This window comes from Artemia franciscana, chromosome 2 (assembly GCF_032884065.1).
Source record: "Artemia franciscana chromosome 2, ASM3288406v1, whole genome shotgun sequence".
NCBI classification, from domain to species: Eukaryota; Metazoa; Arthropoda; class Branchiopoda; order Anostraca; family Artemiidae; genus Artemia; species Artemia franciscana.
The window spans coordinates 13,480,223-13,494,048 of NC_088864.1; positions in this window are offsets into that span (position 1 = coordinate 13,480,223).

Consider the following 13,826-nt stretch of genomic DNA (forward strand, 5'->3'; position numbering starts at 1 on the left):
CTATGTTTTTTTACCTGTTTTTTCATTCTACTGAGTGGCTTGCCTTTCCGTTATTGTTGAGCATATAAAGGTCAGTGAACTCTTGCGTTTCTATCTAGCGGCAAAAGTTTGGAGCGTCTGTATATCAGAAGATGTATATCGAAATGAAGAGACCCAAAAAAGAAAAGAAACAAGTCGAGTATGGTGTATTGAAAAAAATTACAAGGAATAACCTTTTTTAATTCTTGAACTCTTAATTCTTGGTTCAACCTGCCTAAGACCATAGGTAGGCGTGCCCTTTTTCCTCTCATTCCAGGCAATCTAATGGTCCTATGTCAATTAGAAATTCTTGGTCAACCTGCCTGAGACTCTGGGCAGGCGTGCCTTACTAAAAGATAACCAACAAGTATTGGTCCAATAAGATAGGCACACTTACTCCCGCCGTTTACCCGTGCCACTTAACCAAATACTTGGAAAACGATAGGTTCTGTGACTATTTATCTTAGTTCTACTGCCCTAGGAATGATATGTGAACGGATAATAGATAGACATATCCATTAACAAATGAACTAACATGATTTTTATGCAATCCTAATAAGGGGGTTAATGCTAGATTTGTCTCTCACTCAATTGGACTATTTGTCTTGGCTTTTTTTACAATTTGCCATAAATTAACTCCGACAACTATTCGATTTTAATTCAAACCATTTCTTATGTATCAAGTATCAAATTCAGTATCAAGTATCATTTTCTGTTGTTTTTTTCGTCGCTGTTTTTCTGAAAAACAGAAACAGTGTTGATGTTTAATGTTACCTTTTAAATTTAAAAGGTTTAAATTTAAATTTAATTTACCTTTAAATTTAGAGCAGGGATAACCGTCAATCACAGTATTTCGAATTACAAAATTTCAAAGGAAATGGACGAATATCACGAATGATTTACAAGTAGAAATGGGGAATTTACTAATTTCGTAGCGGGGCAGGGCTATCGGCACTTTTAACTGTATTTTTTTTTTTAGAATTTTTGCAGGAAGGTTGTAAAAGTGCATATCAAAATTCTAGTGTAGTTACCATCTGTTTTGTGATTTTTCAAGAAATTAGTAAATATGCAAATTAGTTTTACAAGATTCTAAAATATTATAATTTAGTAGATGCTACTCAGAATTTATAGTACTTTCAAAGTAATTGGTAGTAAATTTACTACTTTCGTCCTATTTTAACAAAAGTTTCTGCTAAATTTACAAAATAGGTTGTTGTAAACTTACAAGTTTTTCCAGTTTTAGTTCAATTTATCCTCAAAACGATCAATTATACTCAACTTTATCAATTTATACTCAAAACGAGCAAAAATTAATACGAGTAGAGCTGACCACCCCCATGCTTTAAATAAAATTAAGGAATGCCTAATAAAGATGTAATTTGTTAATAAGTATGTGCACATATATGTATATATATATTGGCATATGTATGTGTATGTGTTGGTACATACATCTTTACGCCTATAGCGTGTTTTAGGGGGAATTGGTCCCTTTTCCCCTGATGATGAGTCGAATAAAGTTAAAAAAATTTGGAATTTTGTTGTTGTTTTTTTTTGGTGGGTTGAGGAGTCTGGAAAGGTGAGTTACCCATTGTTTTGTATTTTATTTTCGAGGGTAGTTTGAAATGGAAAATTATAGATTCTGGTTTAAATATACATTTAAATTAAAGTTTGTTTTCGTTCTCAACTCTGTCGAGACTTTAATAAGTTATGTAAATATGGTATTAATAATAAAACTTTGAACCTTGAACAATGCCTTCTCAAGACCAGAACACAATTTGCTCTTTACAGAAAACAAAATACATTTTAAATGTTTTCGTTTTTGACTTTAATAGATAAAGAAATATTGAAACTTTGAGGACAAATATCAGTAAATGTATATTAAATTGACAATCCACGGTCGTTTGTTTTTTGTTTTTTGGAGGTTGTCAGCTCGACTATTTTTTTTCGTTTTTTTCATTTATTTTTCCGGTTATTTTTGTTCGTTTTGAGTTTTACTCGATTATTTATTGTAATTTCTGTTCATTTTGGGTTCATTTATATTTTGATGGTGATTTGTGGTAGTTTTACGTTTGGAAGATTATTTGACTTTATTTCTGCTCATTTCTGATTTAATAGAACTCTTTACTTTTCTTTGAAAAACTTTGTTTTGTGGAGAAAGTTTTTTAAATGAATTTCTGTTCGTTTTTATTGACATTATCTTTTTCGTGGAAAGAAAAATATATCTTTACGGTTTTCAAACAGTTCGTGGTAACGAACTGCAGTAAGGAGCGACCCTGCTCAATAGTAACCGAAACTCTAAAAGACGGGATTTTAATACAAATAGTTACATTAAAAGAAATGAATTTTTATGCTTATTTTAGATATATAAGTTTCATCAAGTTTAGTCTTACCAATCAAAAGTTACGAGCCTGAGAAAATTTGCCTTATTTTAGAAAATAGGGGGAAACACCCCTTAAAAGTAATTGAATCTTAACGAAAATCACACCATCAAATTCCAGCGTATCAGAGAATCTTATTGTAGAAGTTTCAAGCTCCTATCTACAAAAATGTGGAATTTTGTATTTTTTGCCAGAAGACAGATCACGGATGCGTGTTTATTTGTTGTTTTGTTTTTTCCCCAGGGGTGATCGTATTGACCCAGTGGTCCTACAATGTCTCAAAAGGGTTCATTCTAACGTAAATTAAAAGTTCTAGTACCCAATAAATGGGAAAAAAATAGAGGGCACCTAGGCCACCTCCCACGCTCTTTTCTTTCCAATGTCACCGGATCAAAATTCTGAGATAGCCGTTTTGTTCAACATAGTCGAAAAACCTAATAATTATGTCTTTCGGGACGACTTAAATGCCCCACAGTCTCCGGGGGAGGGACTGCAAGTTACAAACTTTGACCGTTGTTTAAATATAGTAAGGGTTATTGGGAAGTGTACATAAGTTTCTAAGGGGACTTTTTTTTGTTGAGTGGGGGGGGGCTACGTGGGAGGATCTTTCCATTGAGGAATTTATCATCAGGGAAGAGAATTTTCATGAAGGGACTGCAGGATTTTCTAGCATTATTTAAAAAAAAACAATTAAAAAAAAGTTCAGCTGGAAGGAAAGAGCAACATTAAAACCTAAAAAGAACAATAATTGTTACGTAAATAAGGGGGTTCATCTCCTTCACAATACCTCACTCTTTACGCTAAAGTATTTTTAGTAATTTCAACTATTTATTCTAGAGCCTTTGTGATTCAGGGGTCATTCTTAAAGAATTGGGACAATATTCAAGCTTTAGTGTAAAAAGCAAGGTATTGACGAAGGGGGCGAACCCTCTAATGTACGTATAAAAAATATACAAATATAGAAGTTTGTTACGTAAGTTACGTATATTTATTACTAATAAGAACGTTCGTAAAAAAATAAAAAGTTCTGATTGCCTTTTTCAGTAACCAAAAACTGGGGGCTCCTAAGACTCCTCCTCCATCCCTTTCTTTTAAATCAAAATCGTTCGATCAAAACCGTGAGAAAGCCATTTAGCCGAAAAAAAAATAATATGCAAATTTCGTTTTAATGTGTGGTGAGCCAAAATCAAAACATGCATTAATTCAAAAACGCTCAGAAATTAAATAAAAAAAGCTTTTTCTTGAAAAAGAACGGAACTTATTCCGTATATGAAAGGGGTTGTCCCCTCCTCAACGCCTCGCTCTTTACGCTAAAGTTTTTTATTGTCTTAAAAATTAGAGTTGTGAGAAATACGGAATAATTTCTGTTTGTTTTATATTTTAATGTCGCTCCTTGCTTGCAGTTGAAAAAAGTTTTTTTTTTATTTAATTTCAATAAGGATTCATAGTTTTGCTTGCTATTTGTATGTTGGGGAAACTTTTTCACCTATATTTAATCCTGATACGAATAGTATTTTTTAATTTAATTTTATATTTTCTCCAGTTGACCTGACAGATAAAACTTCATACCATTCCCAAAAACTTCTTTGTCTGCTCTTCGACAATTTGGATTCACTTACACTCTTTTGATTGATTTTAATTGTAAGAGCAGAAGTAGTAATAGTCGTAGCCTTGAAAGTTTCAACTTAATACCCCCAGTCGATCTCGATGTATTCTTGAGGTGTCTTATTGGCGACCGTACACATAGTACCTTTTGATTTACCTTTAAAACAACATTTAGTTTTAAAATCTAATGCGCCAATTACATAATTGTGGAGGGTTGACAGACCTCATATCCCTAGAGACATAGTTACTCGACTATTCTACTATGCTGAAAAAATTACTGTCTCAAAATTTTGACTGGACCTGTTCGTAAAACAAATGGGCTTGGGAGGAGGGCTGCTTACCCTCCTATCTTTTTTTACTCTTAAAAATAACGATAGATTTTTTTTTGATTTAGTTCAACATCTGCCTAAATAGTCCTTGAAAGCTTCACCTTATTACTCTTAGGTTGCGTAGTAGCAATAATTGTAGTAGCATTAGTAGCAGTATGCGCATCGCACCTTTAGTTTCTTCAACATCCCCTTCAGCACACTCTGAAAGTTTAAACTTAACACCATCAACCGTTCCTGAAGCATTTTTGATACGTCCTCTTAACAACCTGTGTGGTCATAGTGTGTTTTGATTTAGTTACATGCTGTTTCAATATTTCCCAAATTGGGTTTTCTTATTATCCTTAGTTTTAATAGCAGCAGCAGTAGTAGAAGCAGTAATATTAATTGCAGTAGCCTCAGCTTTAGTGGCAGTAGTAGAGGTAGTAATAATAGTAGCAGTATTATTTTGTCCTTTACTTTATAGTCTAAATTAAAGTAAAGTTGCAATTTACTGCAACTATTTAGTAGTTGCATTAGTTAGTTAATTATTGGATAATCATGCTAGGTTTTGGTAGAGGACAGCAGATAGGGGAATGCCCTACAGATAGGTAGAGTTGCTCCATAGGAGGCTTAGACCAAGTAGGACCTTGTCCCAGTGGGGTCCATAATAGAAACTGGGAAGCCCTCCCCTGGGGGTCATAATTACAGGTGGAGGAGGAAAAAGACCCCTCAAAGGTACGCTCAACAGGGCCCACTGCTGTGTTCACACGTCAGATGAGTTACAAACCTTCTCCCAGTAATGGGTTAAATTGCATGGTGAAGCAGAACACCATCGTGGAAGAATCCTCTATAGGAGGACAACTGCGGCAGAGCGTAAGATCCAGATTTATGGACAACGGTCTCTGTAAAGGGCTGCCTCGACCCTTTCGGGGTACCTGCAAGACTGGGAAACTTGCGGTCAATTTTTCCCACTTGAGGAGTGGCGCCCCTCGAGGAAATTATAGCCTAGTAAACAACACAGCACTCGTACGGTATTCTGATTATTGGATATTTTTCTGGGCTTGGTTTGTTTTGATGGGCGTTTTCGGGCTGAAAAACCTCTTCCTAGCTAATTTATCTACTATGGGCTGCCTCCCCGTAGTAGCATAATATTTGTAGGCATGAATATATAATGAGTCGGAGATAATAGGCTTGGGACTGTCTGTGCAGGATTTCGACTCTTGTTGATAGAAGAGCATCGCCAAGTGCTGAAAACCATGTTGTGACCAAGATGGGCCCATGATTGTACAAAGCCTCCAACTTACTGGAGGTCCCAGGGACTTCTTGCTGTCCGGTTCTAAGTCGGCTTAAGCGCTTCGGTGTAGACTTGAGAAGATATGCTGGTCCCCATCCTGCACTGGTATCCGGGATCACTGCTTTTCTTGAGGCCAAAATAATTTCAAAGATTTAAAGAACATGAAAATTGGAACTTGGAATGTTACGACGTTAAAAAATGACTATCGCATCGACATTTTGACTGACGAATTCAGACGGTTCGAACTGGATTTGTTAGGAGTTTCAGAAACTCATATCCAAGGGGCAGGAAGCATGAAATTAGGTGACATAGAATTTGTTTACTCAGGGAGGAAGGATGGGGTATATAGACAGGGAGTAGGGCTCATGATGAATAAGGAAGCTGCTAAGTCTTGTTTAGGCTGGGAAGGTATTAATAATAGAACACATAGAATATAATAGAATAATAATTGCTCATTTTATGACTGAAAAGTTTAGGGTATCAGTTATAGTAGTATATGCCCCCATTGAACCGACTGAGGGAGATACTAGTGACTCAGATGAATTTTACTTATTGCTACTACCTCAACTACCTTTAAACGCGATGCATTAATACAGCTGCTGCTACTCGTAATACCGCAGCTACTATTAATACTACAACTAGAAACACAAATACTACTACTGTAATTACTATTACAACAATGCCTAACGGTATGAAGGTGAAATTTCTAAGGATTTTTTTTTTTGGGGGGGGGGAAGGCGTAGCAGCCATATCTTAGGAACAGTATGGTTTGTGAAATTGCAACTAAAAAACCTTGTTGTGGGGGATATTGAACTAATCAAAAGAAAATATTTACATCCTAACGCTTCTACTATACTATTACTACTACTACTACTACTACTCCTACTAATAACTCACTGCAGCACCAAGCCGTCTGAGGCCAACACAGCTACGCACGCTCCTCCTCCAACCTAATCTATTTAAAGCCTCCCTCTTTACACCCTCCCAGGAAGTTCCCATTTCCTTTAAATCTTTATTTATGGCATTCTCCCAACCCAGACAAGGACGACCTGCTTTCCATGTAGCCCCAGACGGTTGGCCAAAAAGGACAATCTTCGGTAATCTGTCATCCTTCATCCGTAGAACGTGGCCTAGCCATCTCAACCGTTCTTTCATGATAGCCCCAGAAAGCGGGATTGAACCACACTTTTCGTACAACCTACTGTTTGAAATACGGTCGGTCAGCCGGGTACCCAGAACAATCCGTAGGCAATTTCTCTGGAAAACATCTAGTAAATTTTCATCTGCTTTTCGGAGTGCCCATGCTTCAGAGCCATATTTGACTACTGTCATCACTGTAGCTTCCAATATTCTAATCTTGGTTTGTAGACTTATCTTTCTATTCTTCCAAACTTTTTTTAACTGTGAAAAAACACCCTGAGCCTTAGCTATTCTACTTTTAGCATCTTCACTGCTCCCACCATCTTTACTAATAATACTACCAAGGTAACGGAAGCTCCCAACCTGATCAATCTTTTCGTTACCTAATGTCACCTGTTCATCTTCACTTATTCCTAGCCTTAGTGACTTAGTCTTCTAACATTAACTTTCAAGCCTATTTTAGCACCCTGAACTTGTAAAACCTCTAAAAATTCATTCATTTTGCTCACACTTTCATCTAATATGCTTTAATCATCAGCATAATCTAAGTCCAGGAGCGTTCTTCCACCCCATTTGATTCCATGGTCACCAATTGCCTTTCCTGTGCTCCTTAAGACGAAGTCCATCAAAATGATCCATATAAAGGGGGATAGAACACAACCCTGCTTAACTCCTGATTTAATACAAAACCAGTTGCTAACCTCATTTCCTACCTTAACCGCAGCAGTATTATTCTCGTACATAGCGCAAATCACTTTAATGTATTTTTCTGGTATACCATATAACGACAAGACCTTTGTTAACGCTGTTCTATCAACAGAATCGAAAGCTTTCTCATAATCGATAAAACTGAGGACTAAAGGTGTTTGACAACGACGGGACTTCTCAATTATTAACCTAAGAGTGAAAACATGGTCGACACATCCTCTACCTTTTCTAAAACCGCATTGTTCTTCCCTTAAAACTTTGTCTACAGAATGTCTTAGTCTAAAAAGTATCATATTACTCAGTAATTTGCTACCTACAGAGACGAGACTAATGCCTCGATAATTACGACACTCACTCTTGTCACCTTTCTTATACAGTGGTTTAATTAAGGTTTTCCTAAAATCATTGGGTACTTCCCCTTTTTCAAAAATCATGTTCATTATCTTCATTAGCTTATTCCTAACCTCAGAGCCACCATATTTAAGAAACTCATTAATCATACTATCAGCACCTGGGGCCTTATTATTTTTTAATCCTTTTAGTACTGTCGCTAATTCTTCCTCAGTAAACAAATCTTCCTTCACATCCAAGGTATCACAAACTTTTTCATTTTCATCTATATCTTTTCCTGCAACTGTATCTCGGTTTAGCACATTCTCAAAATGTTCCACCCATCTTTTTAACTTTTTCCTTATCACTAATTGTGGCCCCATTTCTATCTTTAACTGGGACTAGTTCGGATTGGCTACTCCCTTTCAATTTATTAACATGCCAGTATAATATTTTACTATTATGCCGTCTAGCCGCATCTTCCAGATCCTCAGCAATTTTATCCATCGCCTCCATTTCACATCTCCTTAGTACATATTTTAATGCTTTCTCCACTTTCTTTACATTCCTTTTGTTTTCATACGACCTATCACTCAGATAATTCTTATACAAACCCCTTCTACACTCTATTAAATATAAAGCTTTTTCACTAATATTCCTAGTTGCAGTCTTAGCACTCTTCCCTAGGACACCATCAGCAACTTCACAAATTGTTTTTTCTGAAATTATTCCATCCATCTTCCACATTGTCAAATTTTAAACTCTCAAGTTTAGTACTCAACTGTTCCTCGAATTTTTTTTCTCAAATTTTCATCCTGAAGTCTACCAACATCATAACTTCCCGGGAGGGAGTTACCCTTCCGAAACTTCAGCTTTAAATTAACCTTAGACACTACTAGATGGTAATCTTTACTTTTAACATCAATAACGGCACTCCTGTACACCCTAGTATCTTGTATTGATCCTGCTAGTCTTCTGTTTACAATAACATGATCAATAAGGTTTGCTGTCTTACCATCACGTGAATACCATGTCAACTTATGGTCCATTTTGTGACCAAACACCGTATTGGTTAGAACTAGGTTGTTATACCTACAAAATTGCAAAAGCCTATAGCCATTACTGTTTTCTTTTCCTACGCCAAATTTACCTAGGCTAGGATACCATCTATCCCTGTTTCTACCAACTTGGGCATTAAAATCTCCTAGCAAAAACACCCTGTATAGACAGAAGGCAGATCACGGATGCGTGTTTATTTGTTTGTTTTGTTCTTTTCCCCAGGGGTGATCGTATCGACCCAGTGGTCCTAGAATGTAGCAAGAGGGCTCATTCTAACGGAAATAATCATTTTCCCAATGTCATCGAATGAAAATTCTGAGATAGCTATTTTATTCAGTATAGTCGAAAAACCTTATAACTATGTCTTTTAGGACGACTTACTCCCCCACAGTCCCCGTGGGAGGGGCTACAAGTTACAAACTTTGACCTGTGCTTACATATAGTAATGGTTATTGGGAAGTGTACAGACGTTTTCAGAGGGATTTTTTTGGTTGGGAGTGGGGAGTTGTTGAGAAGATGGGGATATGTTGGGGGAACTTTCCATGGAGTAATTTGTCATGGGGGAAGAAAATTTCCATGAAGGGAGCGCAGGATTTTCTTGCATTATTTAAAAAAAAACAATAAAAGAATAAATATGAAAAAGTTTTGTCAGCTGAAAGCAAGGAGCAGCATTAACACGAACAAAGATTACTACGCATATGAGGGGATTCGTCCCTCCTCAATACCTCACTCTTTACGCTAAAGTATTTTTAGTAATTTCAACTATTTATTCTACGGCCTTTGTGATTCAGGGGTCATTCTTAAGGAATTGGGACAAAACTTAAGCTTTGCTGTAAAGAGGGAGGTACTGCTGAGGGGGTAAACCCCCTCATATACGTAATAAAAACATACGAATACAAAAGTTCGTTACGTAAGCTAATTCGTAAGTTACGAATATCTTTTACTAATAAAAACGTTTGTAAAAAATTAAATGTTCTAGTTGCCTTTTTAAGTAACCAAAAAACTGCTGGGGGGGACTAGGCCTCCTCCACCGCTTCTTTTTTCCCAAAATCATTCGATCATAACTATGAGAAAGCCATTTAGCAAAAAAAAAAAAATATGCAAATTTCGTTTTAATTATTCATCTGAGGAGAGCCAAAATCAAAACATGCATTAATTCAAAAACGTACAGAAATTAAATAAAAAAAAACTAGTTTTTTTAACTGAAAGTAAGGAGCGACATTAAAACTTAAAACGAACAGAAACTACTTCGTATATGAAAGGGGCTGGTCCCTCCTCAACGCCCCGCTCTTTACGCTAAAGTTTTTTACTGTTTTAAAAAGTAGAGTTGAGAGAAAGTGTCAAACTTTAGCGTAAAGAGCGGGGCGTTGAGGAGGGACCAGCCCCTTTCATATACGAAGTAATTTCTGTTCGTTTTAAGTTTTAATGTCGCTCCTTACTTTCGTTTAAAAATCTTGCTTTTTTTATTTAATTCAAAAGAAAAACGGATCCCACTACGCTGTTTTCTGTTACGGCACGCATGAGGTAATAACGGTTCAAGAATCTCAGCTTGAACCATACCAAGAAAACTTTGATGAGGCTGTGAAGAAAAAAAAAACAAAGGAGTAGCAAATGCATTCAGCGAAGTTACCACTTTCCCGAATATTTACTTAGAAAAGTTAAACTTGGATTCTCAAAAAGAACTTGAAAATCTGCGAAACGGTTTGAGAAATGAAATTGAGCAAAGGGTTCGTGACAACTTGAGCACGGTATCTTCTACAGGGCTTCATCAGTTACAGAAGACATCGTCTGTAAAATCCATTATTCAATTTTGGTTGAATACTCGGTAAAGTTCAGTGCCTTTGAAAAAATGTTATCTGGGCTCAAGAAGCAAATTGCATCTCTGGAAGTCAGAATCGAAGTGATTGGACTAAAACTTGATGATATGGAACAGAAAACGATAATGGATACGCTTATTTTTAGTGGTTTAAAGCAAGCACACGGAGCCAGTGTTGACATATCAGTGAAACAAGTTACTGGGGAAAAAATGGGACTACCAGATATTGCAAATTCGCACATCCTGAACGTTCGTCGGTTCCAGAATCCATCCAATCCAGTCTCCAACAATTCTAAAGTGTCTCCCGTTTGTGTTGTCTTTCGTAATGTGGATGCTGCAAAAACGGTGTTCATGGCAAAATCGAAACTAGCAAAAACTGGTATATTTGTGTCGGAGTACTTAACGAGAAAGCGCAAACACTTGCTTGATTTGGCTCGAAACAAACTTGGTTCAAAGAACGCATGGTCAATCGTTGGAATGATTTTGTCAAACAGGTTCCGAATATCAGGAAAATACGAAGTGCGAAGGATCTTATCGGTGAAGGATCATCAGCTTAATTACTGCTTTTCTCATGTTCAGTTTGTGCAGTGCCATGTTCTCACTCTTTGTTTCTTTCAACCATTTTCCGCTTGCGATACCCTACTTTTTTTTAATCTTTTTCTCATTTATGCTCTTCATTTTTTTTTGTCTCTGCTTATACTCTTATCAATTTCTGTTTGCACTTAAGTCATGTCAGGGTCCCGTGATCGCTTGAAAAATTATGAGGAAAATAGATAGTTATTGATGATGTGCTTTCAGATGTATTGTTTGGTCAGTCGGGATTTAAAGCTGGATTAAAAAAGTACCCTAATGATAGTTCATACGTTGAACTTGAAGATCTTACTAAATGGGATCGGCTAAATGTTCTTTGTTGTGGACAATGGAGTGTCTTAAATCGCAACCATTGTTTGTAGGCCTATATGAAACGTTTTTGACTGATGAGAACCTGAATGTAATGGATTTTTCTGTTCCAGGGTATAAGGTTGAATATAAAGGTCGCTCTTTTATGCAGAGAATTAATATGCATTAATTCAAAAACGTTCAGAAATTAAATAAAAAAACAAGCTTTTTCTTAACTGCAAGTAAGGAGCGACGTTAAAACTTAAAACGATCAGAAATTATTCCATATATGAAGAGGTCGTTCCCTCCTCAACGCCTCGCTCTTTCCGCTAAAGTTTTTTATTGTTTTAAAAAGTAGAGTTGTGAGAAATACGGTGTAATTTCTCTTTGTTTTAAGTTTTAATGTCGCTTGCAGTTAAAAAAAAGTTTTTTTTTATTTAATTTCAATAAGAATTCACAGTTTTGCTTGCTATTTGTCTGTTGGGGAAACTTTCTCACCTATTAATCCTGACACGAATAGTATTTTTTAATTTAAATTTATATTTTCTCCAGTTGACCTGAAAAATAAAACTTCATACCATTCCCAAAAACTTTTTTATCTGCTCTTCGACACTTTGGATTCACTTACACTCTTTTGATTGATTTTAATTGTAAGATCAGAAGTAGTAATAGTCGTAGCCTTGCAAGTTTCATTTTAATACTCCCAGTCGATCTCGATGTATTCTTGAGGTGTCTTATTGGCGACCGTACACATAGTGCTTTTTGATTTACTTTTAAAACAACATTTAGTTTTAAAATATAATGCGCCAATTACATAATTATGGAGGGTTGACAGACCTCATATCCCTAGAGACATAGTTACTGGACTATTCTACTGTAGTAGCAGTATGCGCATAGCACCTTTAGTTTCTTCAACATCCCCTTCAGCACACTCTGAAAGTTTAAACTTAACACCATCAACCGTTCCTGAAGCATTTTTGATACGTCCTCTTAACAACCTGTGTGGTCATAGTGTGTTTTGATTTAGTTCCATGCAGTTTTAATATTTCCCAAATTGTGTTTTCTTATTATCCTTAGTTTTAATAGCAGTAGTAGTAGCAGTAATATTAATAGCAGTAGCCTCAGCTTTAGCGGCAGTAGTAGAGGTAGTAATAATAGTAGCAGTAGTAATAGTATATTAGAAGCATTAGGATGCAAATATTTTCTTTTGATTAGTTCAATATCCCCCACAACAAGGCTTCTTAGTTGCAACTTCACAAACCAAACTGTTCCTAAGATATGGCTGCTACGCCTTCTTCACCCCCCCCCAAAAAAAAAAAATATTCCTTAGAAATTTCACCTTCATACCCTTAGGCATTGTTGTAATAGTAGTTACAGTAGTAGTATTTGTATTACTAGTTGTAGTATTAATAGTAGCTGCGGTATTACGAGTAGCAGCAGCTGTATTAATGCATCGCGTTTACAAGTAGTTGAGGTAGTAGCAATAGTAGTTAATGTATAAGCGATAGAGAAATTAGTAGTAGCTTGCACATATTGCCTTTTGGTCAGATGATTTTCCTCTTTTAGCATTCTCTGAAAATTCTAACTCAATACCCAAATCAATTATTGAGACACGCTCCTTTACAATGTATATGCACATAGCGTCTTTTGATTTAGTTCAAATTTCCCCTCAATATTGTAAATGGAGTAGCGTGGTAGTGGCAGTAGTAGACGTGGTAGTATTAGCAGTGATAGCTTGCAAATACACCCCTTTTTATCAACTCCCTTGTCATTTCCTGAAAGTTCCGAATTGATATGCCCAGTCATTCATAATTTACGCCCTTTTGACAATCCGTATATACATAACGTGTTTTGATTTAGTTCAACACACCCTTCAATATTCTCTGAAAGGATTAAGTGAATGTCCTTCGTCTTTTCGTAAAGTCAAGTTCAAATATGGTTACCTCTCTCAATAACATATGGTATATGTAAACAATGAAGACTATGGGGAGATTGACATTCCCTGAGACATAATTACTGGACCTTTCAACAATGTTGAACAAAATAGCTCTCTTAAAATTTTGATCAGATGCGTGTTTTTGGGAATGATAGTCTTGTGGGGGAGGGGCTGGCTGCTCCCATTCACTTTTAACTCTTAAAAAGGCCACTAGATCTTACGACTTCCAATCAAATGAGCCCTATCTGATCCGAAGTTTTTGCAACTCTCCCCCCTTCTATAAAATCCCTTATGCTCCAGCTGTAACATATAACCCTGGGCTCTGGAGGGTTGTGTCCACTCTGTTGGCATTGTT